The sequence below is a fragment of the Schistocerca piceifrons genome, chromosome 2, assembly GCF_021461385.2.
Source record: "Schistocerca piceifrons isolate TAMUIC-IGC-003096 chromosome 2, iqSchPice1.1, whole genome shotgun sequence".
NCBI classification, from domain to species: domain Eukaryota; kingdom Metazoa; phylum Arthropoda; class Insecta; order Orthoptera; family Acrididae; genus Schistocerca; species Schistocerca piceifrons.
The window spans coordinates 549,295,839-549,309,425 of record NC_060139.1 but is presented as its reverse complement, the minus strand read 5'-3'; the positions used below and the strand labels follow the sequence as shown (position 1 = coordinate 549,309,425).

At 40.5% G+C, this 13,587-nt stretch overlaps 1 pseudogene; it reads left to right on the top strand.

Moving 5' to 3' along the window:
• The first annotated feature begins 13,165 nt into the window (after nucleotides 1-13,165).
• Nucleotides 13,166-13,283, top strand: LOC124778357 (annotated as a pseudogene).
• Nucleotides 13,284-13,587: the final 304 nt, after the last annotated feature.

Here is a 13,587-nt window from a genome sequence, read left to right as displayed (position 1 = left end):
AGTGAAGAAATTTGAAGCAAAAGTATGAACTGCAAAAGTGGTCAGAAGCCATTTCATACTTACTTATGCAAACACTACTATTATAGAGTATTAAAAATCAAAGGATAACGAGCACTTAATTAATTAATGGTGTTACTATTTCTAGAGTTTCACCTTCTCGAACAGAAATAACAGTATCTGATGATGTACTGTCATTACGCATTATAAACAAAAATAGGTAGCGTTAATACGTACCTATACACATAACGACACAAAACTACTGTTTTATTACTGTTTGCCGGCCGCGGTGGCCGTGCGGTTCTAGGCGCTCTGTCCGGAACCGCATGACTGCTACGGTCGCAGGTTCGAATCCTGCCTCGGGCATGGATGTGTATGATGTCCTTAGGTTAGTTAGGTTTAAGTAGTTCTAAGTTCTAAGGGACTGACCACAGATGTTAAGTCCCATAGTGCTCATAGCCATTTGAACCATTACTGTTAAAAGCGTTTAGCTTTTGAGTATGTACATCTTCTTTACAGAAGCTGAGCCGATTGAGGTGATGGAAGACTTCAAATAACTCTCCGACCTGAGGATCGTGTACAGCTGGAGGTAATACACCAAAAATCATCAGGACCTCAACTTCGAGATCTACCGTAGTTTGCAGTGAAAGTAGGTTATGCAGACTGAGAAGGAAAAATAATCGCCACAGCACCTTCGCAAGCAAATGAACCTTTCCTAAATGATTAAGGAAATCCCTTTTCATAGCTGTTACTGTATTTTTTTTATCAGATCAGCCCTTAAATTAAACGGAAACTGATTATCGTATGCAGAGAAACTTGACTGCATTTACTGCCAAATTTGCTGCTTGTTTCTTGAAAAGAGCTTTTAGCTCTCAGAGCATATTTAGAAGTGAGAGAGTAAAATATTGCCGCGCGGGATTAGCCGAGCGGTCTGGGCGCTGCTGTCATGGACTGTGCGGCTGGTCCCGGTGGAGGTTCGAGTCCTCCCTCGGGCATGGGTGTGTGTGTGTGTGTGTGTGTGTGTGTGTGTGTGTGTGTGTGTGTGTGTGTGTGTGTGTGTTTGTCCTTAGGATAATTTAGGTTAAGCAGTGTGTAAGCTTAGGGACTGATGACCTTAGCAGTTAAGTCCCATAAGATTTCACACACATTTGAACATTTTGAGTAAAATATTGGAAACATTTATCGGAAACGCTTCAAAGACATGAACATACACAGTCACAAATCCCTGCATTAGCTATAAGCAATGGAACAGTTGATTTGATGTTATCAAAAAATACAAAACAAGAGAGCAAGTTTTGCGTAATGTTTCAATAAGAGTAAATAATGCCTCATTAACAGTAGCAAGACGAAATCTTGTCATTTTTGCAAAAACCAGCAACTTCATGGACTCAAGCAAGAGCAATTTTCTTTCCGTGATGGAACTCCTTGCCAGTTACTAATTACTGCAGAAACCACATGGCTCTGTAAGGTACCTAAATCCCACAATTCAGAAGCGAATTATTTGTTTGATGGCAAGAGAAATCACACATTATGTAATTCAGTTTATTGAGACTGAATATTTTTTCTGTCATACATGACAGGTCTCGAGACAGCCTAATTACAATCGATTAGTGAAGTTAAATCTTAGCAATGTTAAAATAATCATAGATGGCTGTGGAAATCTTCCAGAGGTGAAGATATGTGAATCGTATACTTCATTTATCGAGATCGAATATCAATCCGTTTTAGGACAAGAACACTAAATAACGGAGTATATAGAACGAAAAGCACTAGATCTGCGCAAATTTTAAGGCCAATGCTGTGTGGGACGTATAATATGTGTATGACGCATAACATGGTGTACAAAAAGGAATAAAGATATTAGCGCCTTGCGATGCCCTGAGTTTTGTCAGTCTATTGAAATTTACTTGTTTACCTTCGTCAGTTCCCTTCTGGCCACAGCGCGCTGTGGAGAGAGGTATGATATGGTTCGACCTGGAAAAGCTATTTAAAGGACAGACCGCACTGCAAGTGTCAGCAGAGCACGGAAAACGTTCCGTTTATTGCTGCAGATAGGGTTCATAAACACAGGTGCAACAGAAATTGCTGAATGAAACTAGTTTTTGACTAAACCTTTGTCCTGTATTCTCATATTAATAATGCATAAACTGCTACCGAATCTGTCCTAACACACAGTTCTTGATGTAGAAAAAACATGTTTGCTCACAGTTTGCGCCATAACATTCTCGCACATAGCACATTGTCCTCGTAGTAGACGACAAAAGTACAGAACTCGTGGTTTCTTGCCTGAAGACCGAAAACTTTTAATAGACACTTAACGCTTTGAATGTTCAATGAGGTTGTCGGCTTCTTTAGGCTCATTCAGCACTACACAGTTCATCCGTATTCAGTAATCTGAAGTTCAGAATTACAGCTACGTAGCACGTCAGGGTAGTTTTTAGCCCATATGAAGAAAGTCACAAAATTCTCCAAAATTGCCTTAAACTTCTGGAAATGGTGTTTATTCTTATTCTTATCATTATCTGATCCTCTCTGAGTCTTAATGAAAGCAACATACAACATTTTTACTAGCGCACATAAACTTTGTTCCACATACTACGATAGTCGCTTTACAAGTTTCTGAAAATCAATTTCTCTCTACTTCAGAACGCGTGAACGTTCTCTCTACTGGCTGCCTTTAACATATTATAGCCAATCAGGTTCACGGTTTTTGGCGAATATCAAGGTTTCTTTTTTTTCCTTTATTGTAATTTCCATTCCCCACCAGGGGCGGGCTGGCAGCAGTATAAGCGCTGCTCTTCAGCCGAGAGACATAAATAGACAGGAAGACACATAAAACAATATCAAGAAGAAAACATGGCGAAATACAGAATCAAAAAAGGCGGAACAGAAGAAAAGAAAGCATAGAAAGCGGTGACTGTAAACCTGAGATAAAAATCTAAAAAAAGTATGTTACACAAAAACACACACTAGATTAAAAGGCACCGGGCAAATTACAACCGGAGCATAAAAGTCGTAGAGCGATGAAAACAGCCACGTGATGGACGGCGTAACACGGAATAGTCATGGACGAAAAACAGGTCGAGCACACAATTAAAACCACATCACGAGAGGGCAGTGTATAACGACACTGAAACAAAATACTAACGCATCACACTGATAACGTATAAAAACCTGGGAGGATCTGTCAGAGGGGGACAAGGGAAAAGGAAAAGGGAATAGGGGAAAAGGAGGCGAGGAGGAGGGCAGAGAAATGGGGATGAGATGGGGGGCACGCTGAAGGAGGGACGGGGGGGGGGGAAGGGATGGGTGAGGAAAACAGCAGAGGAGGGGGTGCACGGACTCAGGGAGGGAAGGAGGAAAATCTGCTCTGAGAGAAGGAGGGGAGAGGAAAAAGGGGGCACTGGGGAGGGGGGCGGGGACAAGGCCACGTTACAGTTGGAAGGAAGGGTAGATGTCATGGCGAAGCCCAGCAGCCAGGAGGGGGAGGTGCTAGAAATTTCCCTGATGATGGAGATGGAGGGTGTGGAGGTGGAGAGAGGGAGGGATACAGCGATAGAGGCGCGGCAACGAGCGGTGGGTGGAGAAGAAGGAGGAAACGAGGGGATGAGGGGGATCAAGCCTGCGGACAGTAAACTGTAAAGGATGCGGATATGTTGGAGGAAAAGTAGGAGGTGGGGGATGGGGATGAGGTCGTACAGGAGCCGTGTGGGGGAAGGAAGGCAGATAACGAATATCATGGTAACTACGCTCCTTAACCAATCCCAATTCAAAATTTACCGAGACTGTAAAGAGGAAGAGTGTGACAGCAAACCCACCGCATCGGATTGTTGCAGATGTCGCAGCACTAATCTGTTGCCAGGCTAAAGGAGAGCGTGCTCAATGTGTTAACGAACTCTTTGAAGTCGTGCTTTCAGTTTTCTGAGTTTTCAGTTTTCACACCAACATACGTAGTTACATTACACACAGCCATGTTACACACTGCAATTCGGAACCCTCTAGTGGCAGTAGGTCACAACTTGCGTAGGTGAAGAGGGAAAGTCGACCTAGTAATACGCATGACATCCAGTACTTCATCTGACATTGAAAACAGTATAGAAGTTCAGAGGCATTACTTTCCAATACGCGCTTGTCATTCACACGTTCGTTCATCATAAATTATAACAAATTTCAAGATTCATAAATCACATACTTACTGTATTCCCCCTTAAGTCATGCTGACGGCATAACAAAAGAAAATAATTATTTCAAACATCTGAAATTATCATTGCTATTTGAGAACTGAAACAATACCTAACTTTCTCTGTTCTGAGAAAATATTGTTCAATTGCTGTTTGGATAGATACCTACCTTCTACAGAGAGCACGTCCATATCTCACGACTGACTTCTAGTATCAGCCGCACGCAGTTGACATCAACAAGTGTTGGGCCTGAAGATGACTTTGTTACAACGTTGAAACTAGTTACCAAAATAAAATTGACACCTTTAATACAGCTGGAGGAATTTCTCCATTTTCAATATAAATTTATACCAGCTGATGTCCCACTGTCCTCCATTTCAACTATGGATGTACAAAGAAAAAAAAAGTTAAGTATTGAGCTTAAGTCATCTCCTGATGCATTTGCAAAATTATAAAACATTATCTAAACGTTAATTTTAATGGGATATTTAAAATTACATTTTTTATATAATTTAAAATATTTCCACAGTTATTTCAAGTATGAAACTGAGACTCGGACAAAAGTTAACCATTATTGTTCAGAAAAGGTATATAAGACCCATGGTGATTGGTATATGGAAGATGACTTTATTATCTGAAGATGGATGTGTAATTTAGACGATCTGCGAAGCATATGTGCATGACTAGGCCTTGAACAAGGAGACGTGCACAGATGTGGCAGCTGGCACGGTCCCTAAAGTGGGTACGCATTTGGCAAGGCGTCATGGCCACTGAGACGAATCTTAACATGTGACTGGTAAATTTCTAAATTACATTTTTTAAGCGTTATGTAAATGGCTATAATATCAAAACTTCCAAACTATAAAAATTATACATAATAATTACTTCGAACTAAAATTTTATTACGTCAAATTTTATTGGAAATTGTCGTTTCATTGTACGTACAAACAAGTTTTACTGAAATGGTTAGTATTGAGAGATGAGACAGGAACGATCATTCGAAGCAAAATTCTAGTAAACATGGGCTCTAAAATCCATGCCTTAAGACCTATGATCACCTGTTCAGCGTCGCTACTGTGAAGCACGTTTGTTTCGCTGAACAAGTTTCCACATTTAAGAGTTCTTGTTTACCAGACATTTTTGTTCCAAATGATCATTCCTCTCATATCCTTGAGTACTGACCATACCTGCTGGGACAATCTGTATAATACAGGCGAAATAGTCTCTGACTTCCGAAACAATGTAATAATTCCAATCCAAAAAAGACAGGTTACAACATAGTGACGCGAACTATTTTTGAACAAATGGAAAAACTGATTGAAGACGTCGAGGAGATGATTTTGACTTCCTAAGAAATGTAGGAACACCCGAAGCAATACTGACCATATGACTTATCCTAGAAGACTGGTTGAAAAAAGTAAACACATGTTTATAGCATTTGTAGATGCAGAGGTAACTTTTGACACTGTTCACTGGAATACATTCCCTGAGATTTTGAAGACAGCAGGAATTAAATACAGGAAAAGAAAGATTATCTAAAACCTGTACAGAAACCGGACTGCAGTTAAAAATAGTTGGAGGACGGAGAAAGGAAGCCATAGTTGTGTAGGAAATGGGTCCGGGTTCTAATACATCCTTAATGTTATTTTGTGTATACGTTGCAGTGGCTGTGAAGGAAACCAGGTTGAAATTTTGAAACGACAATTAAAGTTCAGGGAGAATAAATGAAAATTTTGAGGTTTGCCGATGACATTGTAATTCTGTAAGAAACGACAAAGGATTTGGAAAATTTGTTGAAAATAATGAATAGTGTCTTGAAAACAGATTACAAAATGAACACTATCAAAATTACAACAGGGGTAACGGAATGAACTCGAATTAAACCGCCGAAGTCGTGAGGATAGAAAATGCAGACTGGGTAGCATAGTAAGGAAAACCTTTCTGAAAAATATGAAAATGTTAACATCTAATATAACGCTAAGTATTAAGAAGTCTTTCTTGAACGTATTTGTATGGAGGGTAGCCTTGTACGGACAATAAGCAGCTCACACGAGAAGAGAATACAAGGTTTTGAAGTGTAGTGTTATAGAAGAACGCCGAGACCAAAAGATGAATAAAGTAAGCATATTCAAATCGATGTATGTTGCAGTAGACAAGTGGAGATGAGGAAGCTTGCACAGGATAGATTATCTTGGAGAGTTGCATTAAACCAGTCTTCGGACTGAAGACCACAATAAGCCGACGAAAAAATTCTACTGGAAAAAAATCTTTAAAGTCGTAACTTTGTAGCAGTATGAGATTTATTGCTAATTAGGGGTCACTTATGAGAAGATGTTATTATATAAATATGACTAATAGTTTGTAAAATGTTAGGAAGCTATCAGTTGTAGGTAATTAGTTCTAAATGTAAAAAATATAACGTGTTACACTTTACTACATTTGAGCAAGAGTAAATGGTTTTGTAAGTTACAGACAATTATGCAGGACATAATTGGGAATAACAGTGAATGACGGTGTGAAGTAGTTCGATTACATAGACTCAGTGTAATTAAGGAGAATGGCAGGGTTACATTTATCAGTAGGGTGTTATAAATTACAATTTACCTTCTGCAGGTAGTTTTTTTTCCAAAAATTTTGTTCATCTCATCTACATTTCCATCCACATGGCTACTCTGCAATTCAGAATTAAGTGCCTAGCTAAGGGTTCATCGAACCCTCCTTCAAGCTATTTCTCTACTGTTCCACTGTCGAACAGCGTGCGGCAAAAACAAACAATATTTCCGTGAGAGCTCGGATTTCTCTTACTTTATTACGATGATTATTCCTCCTTATGTAGATGGACGTCAACAGAATATTTTTGCATTCGAGAAGGAAATTTGGTAATAGACATTTCGTGAAGAGATTTCTCTGTTTTAGTGATTGCCACTCCAACATGCGTATCGTTTCCGTTGACACTCTCTTTCCTACTTCGCATTAATGCAAACCGAGCTCCTCTTCTTTGAATTTTTTCGATATCCGCCGTCAATCCTATCAGATGCTGATCCAACACCGTACAGCAATATTCCAGAAGAGACCAGATAAGTGTAGTGTAGGCAGTCTCTTTAGAAGACCTGTTGTATCTTCTAAGTGTTCTGCGCATAAAACGCAATCTTTGGTTCGTTTCCCCCCACAACTTTTATCTCTGTGATCGTTCCAATTTTAGTTATTCGTAGTTGTAATCCCTTAGTATTTAGTTGAACTGACAGCCTTTCTATTTGTGTGATGTAACATGTAACCGAACTTTAAAGGGTACCTTTTAGTACCCCTGCGAATCAACTCACAGTTCCCATTACTGAGAGTCAATTGCCACATTTCGCACCATAAAGATATCTTGTCTAAATCATCTTGTAATTGGTTCAGATCTTCTGATGACTTTACTAGACGGATAATGGCAGCATCATCTGCTAACAGTCTAAATAGTTTATGTAGATTAGGAACACGTACTTGGAGAACGCCAGGTATCGCTTCTGTTTCACTCGATGACTTTCCGCCGATTACTACGAACTGTGATCTTTCTGATAGGAAATTATGAATTCAGTCGCACAACCGAGAGCCTACCGCATAGGTCCACAATCGAGAATCATAGAATCAATCTGAGATACACTGTCGATATCACTCATTACGTCGCATGAATAAACTTTGCAAAAACAGACATAATGTCTTATGGGATAACAGCAATCAATGATTTTATAAAGTTACTTAAAATCCGTCTTGATTGCAATTTTTTTTAATTCATATGACCTGTTTCGGTTCATTCAGAACCATCTTCAGATCTGATATTTCAGTTACAGGAGTAACACGTCCAAATCCAGCAACGTTCACATGCTACGTCACACGTATGAGCCGAAACCGGTCATATGAATAAAAAAAAAATTGCAATCAAGACGGATTTTAGGTAACTGCATGAATAAACAGCTAGTTGTGATGCACAAGAACGATATTTTCTGAAACCATCTGATTATTTGAGTATAGATCAATTTTTTCGACGCAATTCATAATGGTGGAACACAGTATATGTTCTATAATACTGCTGCAAAGCGGCGTCAGTGATATGGGATTGTAATTTAGAGGATTTCCTTTCTGACGTACTGGCGTGACCTTTGCAGCTTTCCTGTCTTTAGGTATGGATCTTCCGAGTATAGAGCGGTTGTATATGATTGCTAAGTATCAGCATACTCTGAAAGGAACCTAACTGGTATAGCGTTAATTCAGGACAGTTTCACCACTGTATGAGACGGACCAATGGCATATTTCGCAGATGCGCCGCTGGAGAGCTGTCCCTGCCACTTGCATGGAAGCTCTTTTGTGGACAAGTGTGGTACAGAAGTGTTAGTTCTGGATGAAATCACATTCTTTGCCCTGGTAAGCCGAAGAGTTTTAACGTGTAGTTAGTATTAAGACTTAGATTGCACAATATTTATGCATTTTTTTTTACTGTGAGCTTTACAGATGTGTAGCCATGAAACTAATCTAAAATTGCCACCGAATGCTGCCCACAGACAGCAGCTGGGATGGTGCACCTCTCCCAGACAGTCAGGAGAGATGGACCAATGTTATTTGGGAAAGATGGACCACTTGTTTTAGTTTGACAGAAATGCAGGACAATTAAATTTAGCTTCAAGGCATGTGCAATAAAACCATCGATGATGGCCACAGTCTCAGACTATGCTAATTTGGCGGAAGGTATGTTCAAATGGTTCAAATGGCTCTGAGCTCTATGGGACTTAACTGCTGAGGTCACCAGTCCCCTAGAACTTAGAACTACTTAAACCTAACTAACCTAAGGACATCACACACATCCATGCCCGAGGCAGGATTCGAACCTGCGACCGTAGCGGTCGCGTGGTTCCAGACTGTAGCGCCTAGAACCGCTCGGCCACTCCGGCCGGCCGGAAGGTATGTCTGTGCCAACAAATGGAAGACCAGAATCTTATATACAGACCAACCAACCACTTCGAAGCTCATCAAATGATCTACTGATACCAAGCACACCGAAAGAGCACGTTATCTGCACAAGCCAAATTCCTTCACTGACTCAACTTCGGCCTCCTACTAAACCTAAAATTTTCAGAATTAGCACCTCAAATGATTACTCCTAAGCCAGTAGAGACAAAGCTTTTGGAAGACATATCACTTGTTTCTTCTATTGATAAAACCATAAATTTTAAGAGAAATAACTCTGCTGAAAAAATTGAAACTGTAAGAAAAAAGAGGAATAAGAAAAGAAAGCAAACAGAAAATGGAGAATGGACTGAAGAAGCTCAATAAGAAAAATACTGTAAATGGCTCACTTTGTTCATCAAGTGCAGACATTGTAGAAGATTATGAAAATAACTTTTATGAATAAGGATGAATGTGCTGATTACGAAATTAATGAAAATTACGATTACATTCAATGTGTTGTCTGTTGAAGGTGATCAACATTTCGTAAGAAGTGTAGCTGCTTTTTGCAAGAGAAACACAGGACAATGCTTAAACAAAACTGGACTCGCACTCGGGAGGACGACTGTTCAAACCCGCGTCCTGCCATCCTGATTTAGTTTTCCTTAAATCGCTTCGGGCAAATGCTATGGGCGTTCTTCCCTAATCCGAGCTTGTGCTCGGTTTCTAATTATGTCGTTGCTGGCGGGATTTCAAACGTTAATCTCCTCCTCCCCCTCCTCCTCCATCGTGAACACTACCAACAACTCATTAGAAAAGCCAATGTTCAATCAAGATTTATAATAAACTTAAAAATTGCTTTGGACTAAATGATTTAATAGTATAATTCTGTAATCGTTGCAACATAATCTAATCAAACATATCGAATTTTAATTCATTCTTATCTTCATGTACAGTCATTTTTATATACTCCATCTCTCCCATTAGGCTGGTGCATCTCGTCCATACACCTGAATGTGAGTGGACCACTTATATATATTTTCATTTTTTTATCATATCTATTGTATTTTAAGTGTCAGTGCCTCAATAATATATTGTGCTTAAGCTTACTTGACTATGTATATGAAAATGCTGCCAGACGTCAAAAAAAGTCGAAAACACGCAAATTTTATGCTCAAGATAAAAACAGGTCGAACTCCGCCGGAGTTCCCGTACAATCTGAATCGAAGGCCTCGCTTTTATTGAGTGATTTAAGCTGATTAGCTATTCTGAGGATATCTCCTTTTGGCAGCCTCTTGATTGGGATTACGGAATATCTACTTTGTCTTCTTTGGTGAAGGAATTTCGGGAAACCATGTTTGGTAACTCCGCTTTAATGGTACTGTCATCAGCAACATTACCAGTGCTTTCGCACAGTGAAAGTACTGACTGTGTCTTTCCGCTGGTGTAATTTACATACAACCAGAATCTCTTTGTAATTTCTGCCAGATTTCGAGACAACTTCGTTATGGAAGCTACTAGAAGCATCTCGCATTGAAGAACATGCTAAGTTTCGAACTTCAGTAAAGCAACGATAAACTTGGAGGTTTTGCGATATTTTAAATTTGACAGGATTTTTTCGTTGCTTGTGTAGCAGTGTTTTGACCTGGTTTGTGAATCATGGGGTATCAGTATCATCTCCTGTTAGTTTATTCGGTATATGTCTCTCAATTGTCGTCGATGTTATTTCTTTGAACTTAAGCCATGTCTGGTCTGCACTTACATAGTTTGGAAAGAGTGAGGACTTTCTCTTAGGAAGGCGTCAAGTGAATTTTTATACGCTCCTTCGAAAACTGTTCAGAGAGTTATCAGGTTACAATCTCAGAGACGGCTTAAAAAGCGTGAATTGTCACGTGGTTGTTTGCTTCGCCGAAGGGTGTATCAGAAAAGCTGAAATATATTTTCTAGTATAAGTCTAACAACTCGCGAGTAACTATGTGCAAAATTCCACGAGACGATTTTCGCGGTATATTCTATGCATATTCTCTAACCTCCTACACAGTGACCTGTAGTAATCTTGAAAAGAAAATTCAGCTAACAACAACTCGGACTTATATATCATATATTCCACCCTCCATCCGTGTAGGAAACGAGCAGAACTCTCAATATACGGTACATTTTTTCCAGGCTCTTTGAACAGATGTAGAAGTAGGTGTCAGAGTGCAAAGATAATCGCAGCTCGCTTGCACAACGAATATGATGAATGGAGATGATCGTGTTAGATATGAAAAATGTTAAAAAAGTAATTTTAGCGTTATACGCCTTTTAATAGATTATTCGGTCTTCTCCCTCTTACGGATGTTGTATATTATTATTGTAATGAGTACTTGTGAGATACGTACGGATAGAACTAACTACACAGGTAAAATCTAGTTGTAGAATCACGAAAATAGTTTACCTTTCTCCAGGAATGCACTTTAGAGTTCATATTACTATGTCCTTCAGGTTTTTCTTTAGAGAGAGGTAAGCAAAATACTAAAAACTTTAAATTACACTTACAGAAAATTGTAAGCTGTGTGAACATGTAATTAACCGTCAACCATCCGATTCGTTTCATTGTTTCTGAGTGGTTTACGGTGAAAACACACATGTTTTAGAGCTAGCAAGGACGTTATAGCAGACATTTGGAGGATTATTTCGTTCGGGACACACGCTGCGAATTTTTTTGACTTGTTGTTATTTAAAAAAATAGGGGAATCGGTAGCTTTTTATGTGATGTGCACTAAAGCCGGTGAGCGCAGCACGTGAAAAAAAAAAGCCATCCGCATGTAATGTACCTCAGTGATATAAATATGCATGAGCAATTAGTTTCAAATAAACACAAAACATAATACCTTTTTTTCACGTTCCCACACAACGTTCTCCTGTTTACTGCACCCTAAACTCTTCAACACACCTGCGTCACGAGATAATATTGCACAACGAGAGCAGCTCACTCTCGGAATGAGGGCAAAAAAAAAAAAAAATGCTGTCGAAAATGCGCGACAGCCTCCGACAATCAGGGTGCAATCAATATTCACCGGCACAGGAACGGCCGCCGTGCCCCAGCAAATCCCTGCTATCTGTTTTCAAACGCCCATCGACACTGATCTCGTTAATCTGCAGCACAGTGCCCTGTATTTGGACGATCTCTCACGCTCGCTCATTTTAACCGTTTCCGACGTGGTTTCTTTTTACAAGAGGAAGTCTGTTCTTGTGTGGGGCAGTGTGCGATGAAAGACCGCACGCCCTCTGTTCACAGCAGTCGCGGCAGCGACAGCACGGTGGAGAGCAATTGCACGTAGGGACGGCAGCCAGGCTACAGTGTTGAAATGGCTCTGTCGCGGCAAAAGTGTTCTCTAACAGAAAAGCCGTACAGACAAAAACAAGTAAGTGTCATGCCGTTTGCGGTCAAGTGCAAACCTTTCAGTAGAACACCGCTGTAACGGCTTACGTGCTTTTGGCTGGCTCTGAGCACTATGGGACTTAACATCTGAGGTCATTAGTCCCCTAGAACTACTTAAACCTAACTAACCTAAGGACATCACATATATCCATGCTCGAGGCAGGATTCAAACCTGCGACCGTAGCGGTAGCCCGGTTCCAGACTGAAGCGCCTAGAACCGCTCGGCCACCACGGCCGGCACTCTTGTTTTTACTAAGCGGTAGCTAGGAGAGCAGTTTTACAGGATATTTTTACCTGGTCTACGCAGTTGCATTTGGAGTTACACACTTGACAATGATTTCAGCTATACAGGATGGTCAGAAAGTCTGAAAAACCTGTAAGGGTGCTGCAGAATAGGGTGTAGTGACAAAAGAGTGTAAAGAAAAAAATGCGAAAAGTTACGCTGTTTCCAAACTATTTAGCCTTGAAGTTAGTCAATCAAGCCATTGCGCAAGCAAATTGAAGCGGCCCACAAGATACATTTCGTGCCAGTTTTTCTCATAGTGTAGATGATAGCGCACTTGATTGCTCAGCCTTTGGCTTGAGTTCGATCCTTACTACTGTCCCATGTCCAACTTTTGTACATAGCTTTGTTCCGTTTTAGGGCAATGGCCTTGCCACAGTGGATACACCGGTTCCCGTCAGATCACCCAAGTTAAGCGCTGTCGGGCGTGGCCGGCACTTGGATGGGTGACCATCCGGGTCGCCATACGCTGTTGCCATTTTTCGGGGTGCACTCAGCCTCGTGATGCCAACTGAGGAGCTACTCGACCGAATATTAGCACCTCCGGTCAAAGAAAACAATCATAACGGCTGGGAGAGCAGTGTGCCGACCACTCGCCCCTCCTATACGCGTCCTCATCTGAGGATGACACGGCGGTCAGATGGTCCCGATGGGCCACTTGTTGTCTGAAGACGGAGTGTTTTTTTTGTTCTGTTTTAGGAAACCAAATGAAGAACACATTTGGTGAGACCGTTTCTGGAGGGCCGCTTGGATTTCCGCACACAACGGCCTGATTCGCTAAC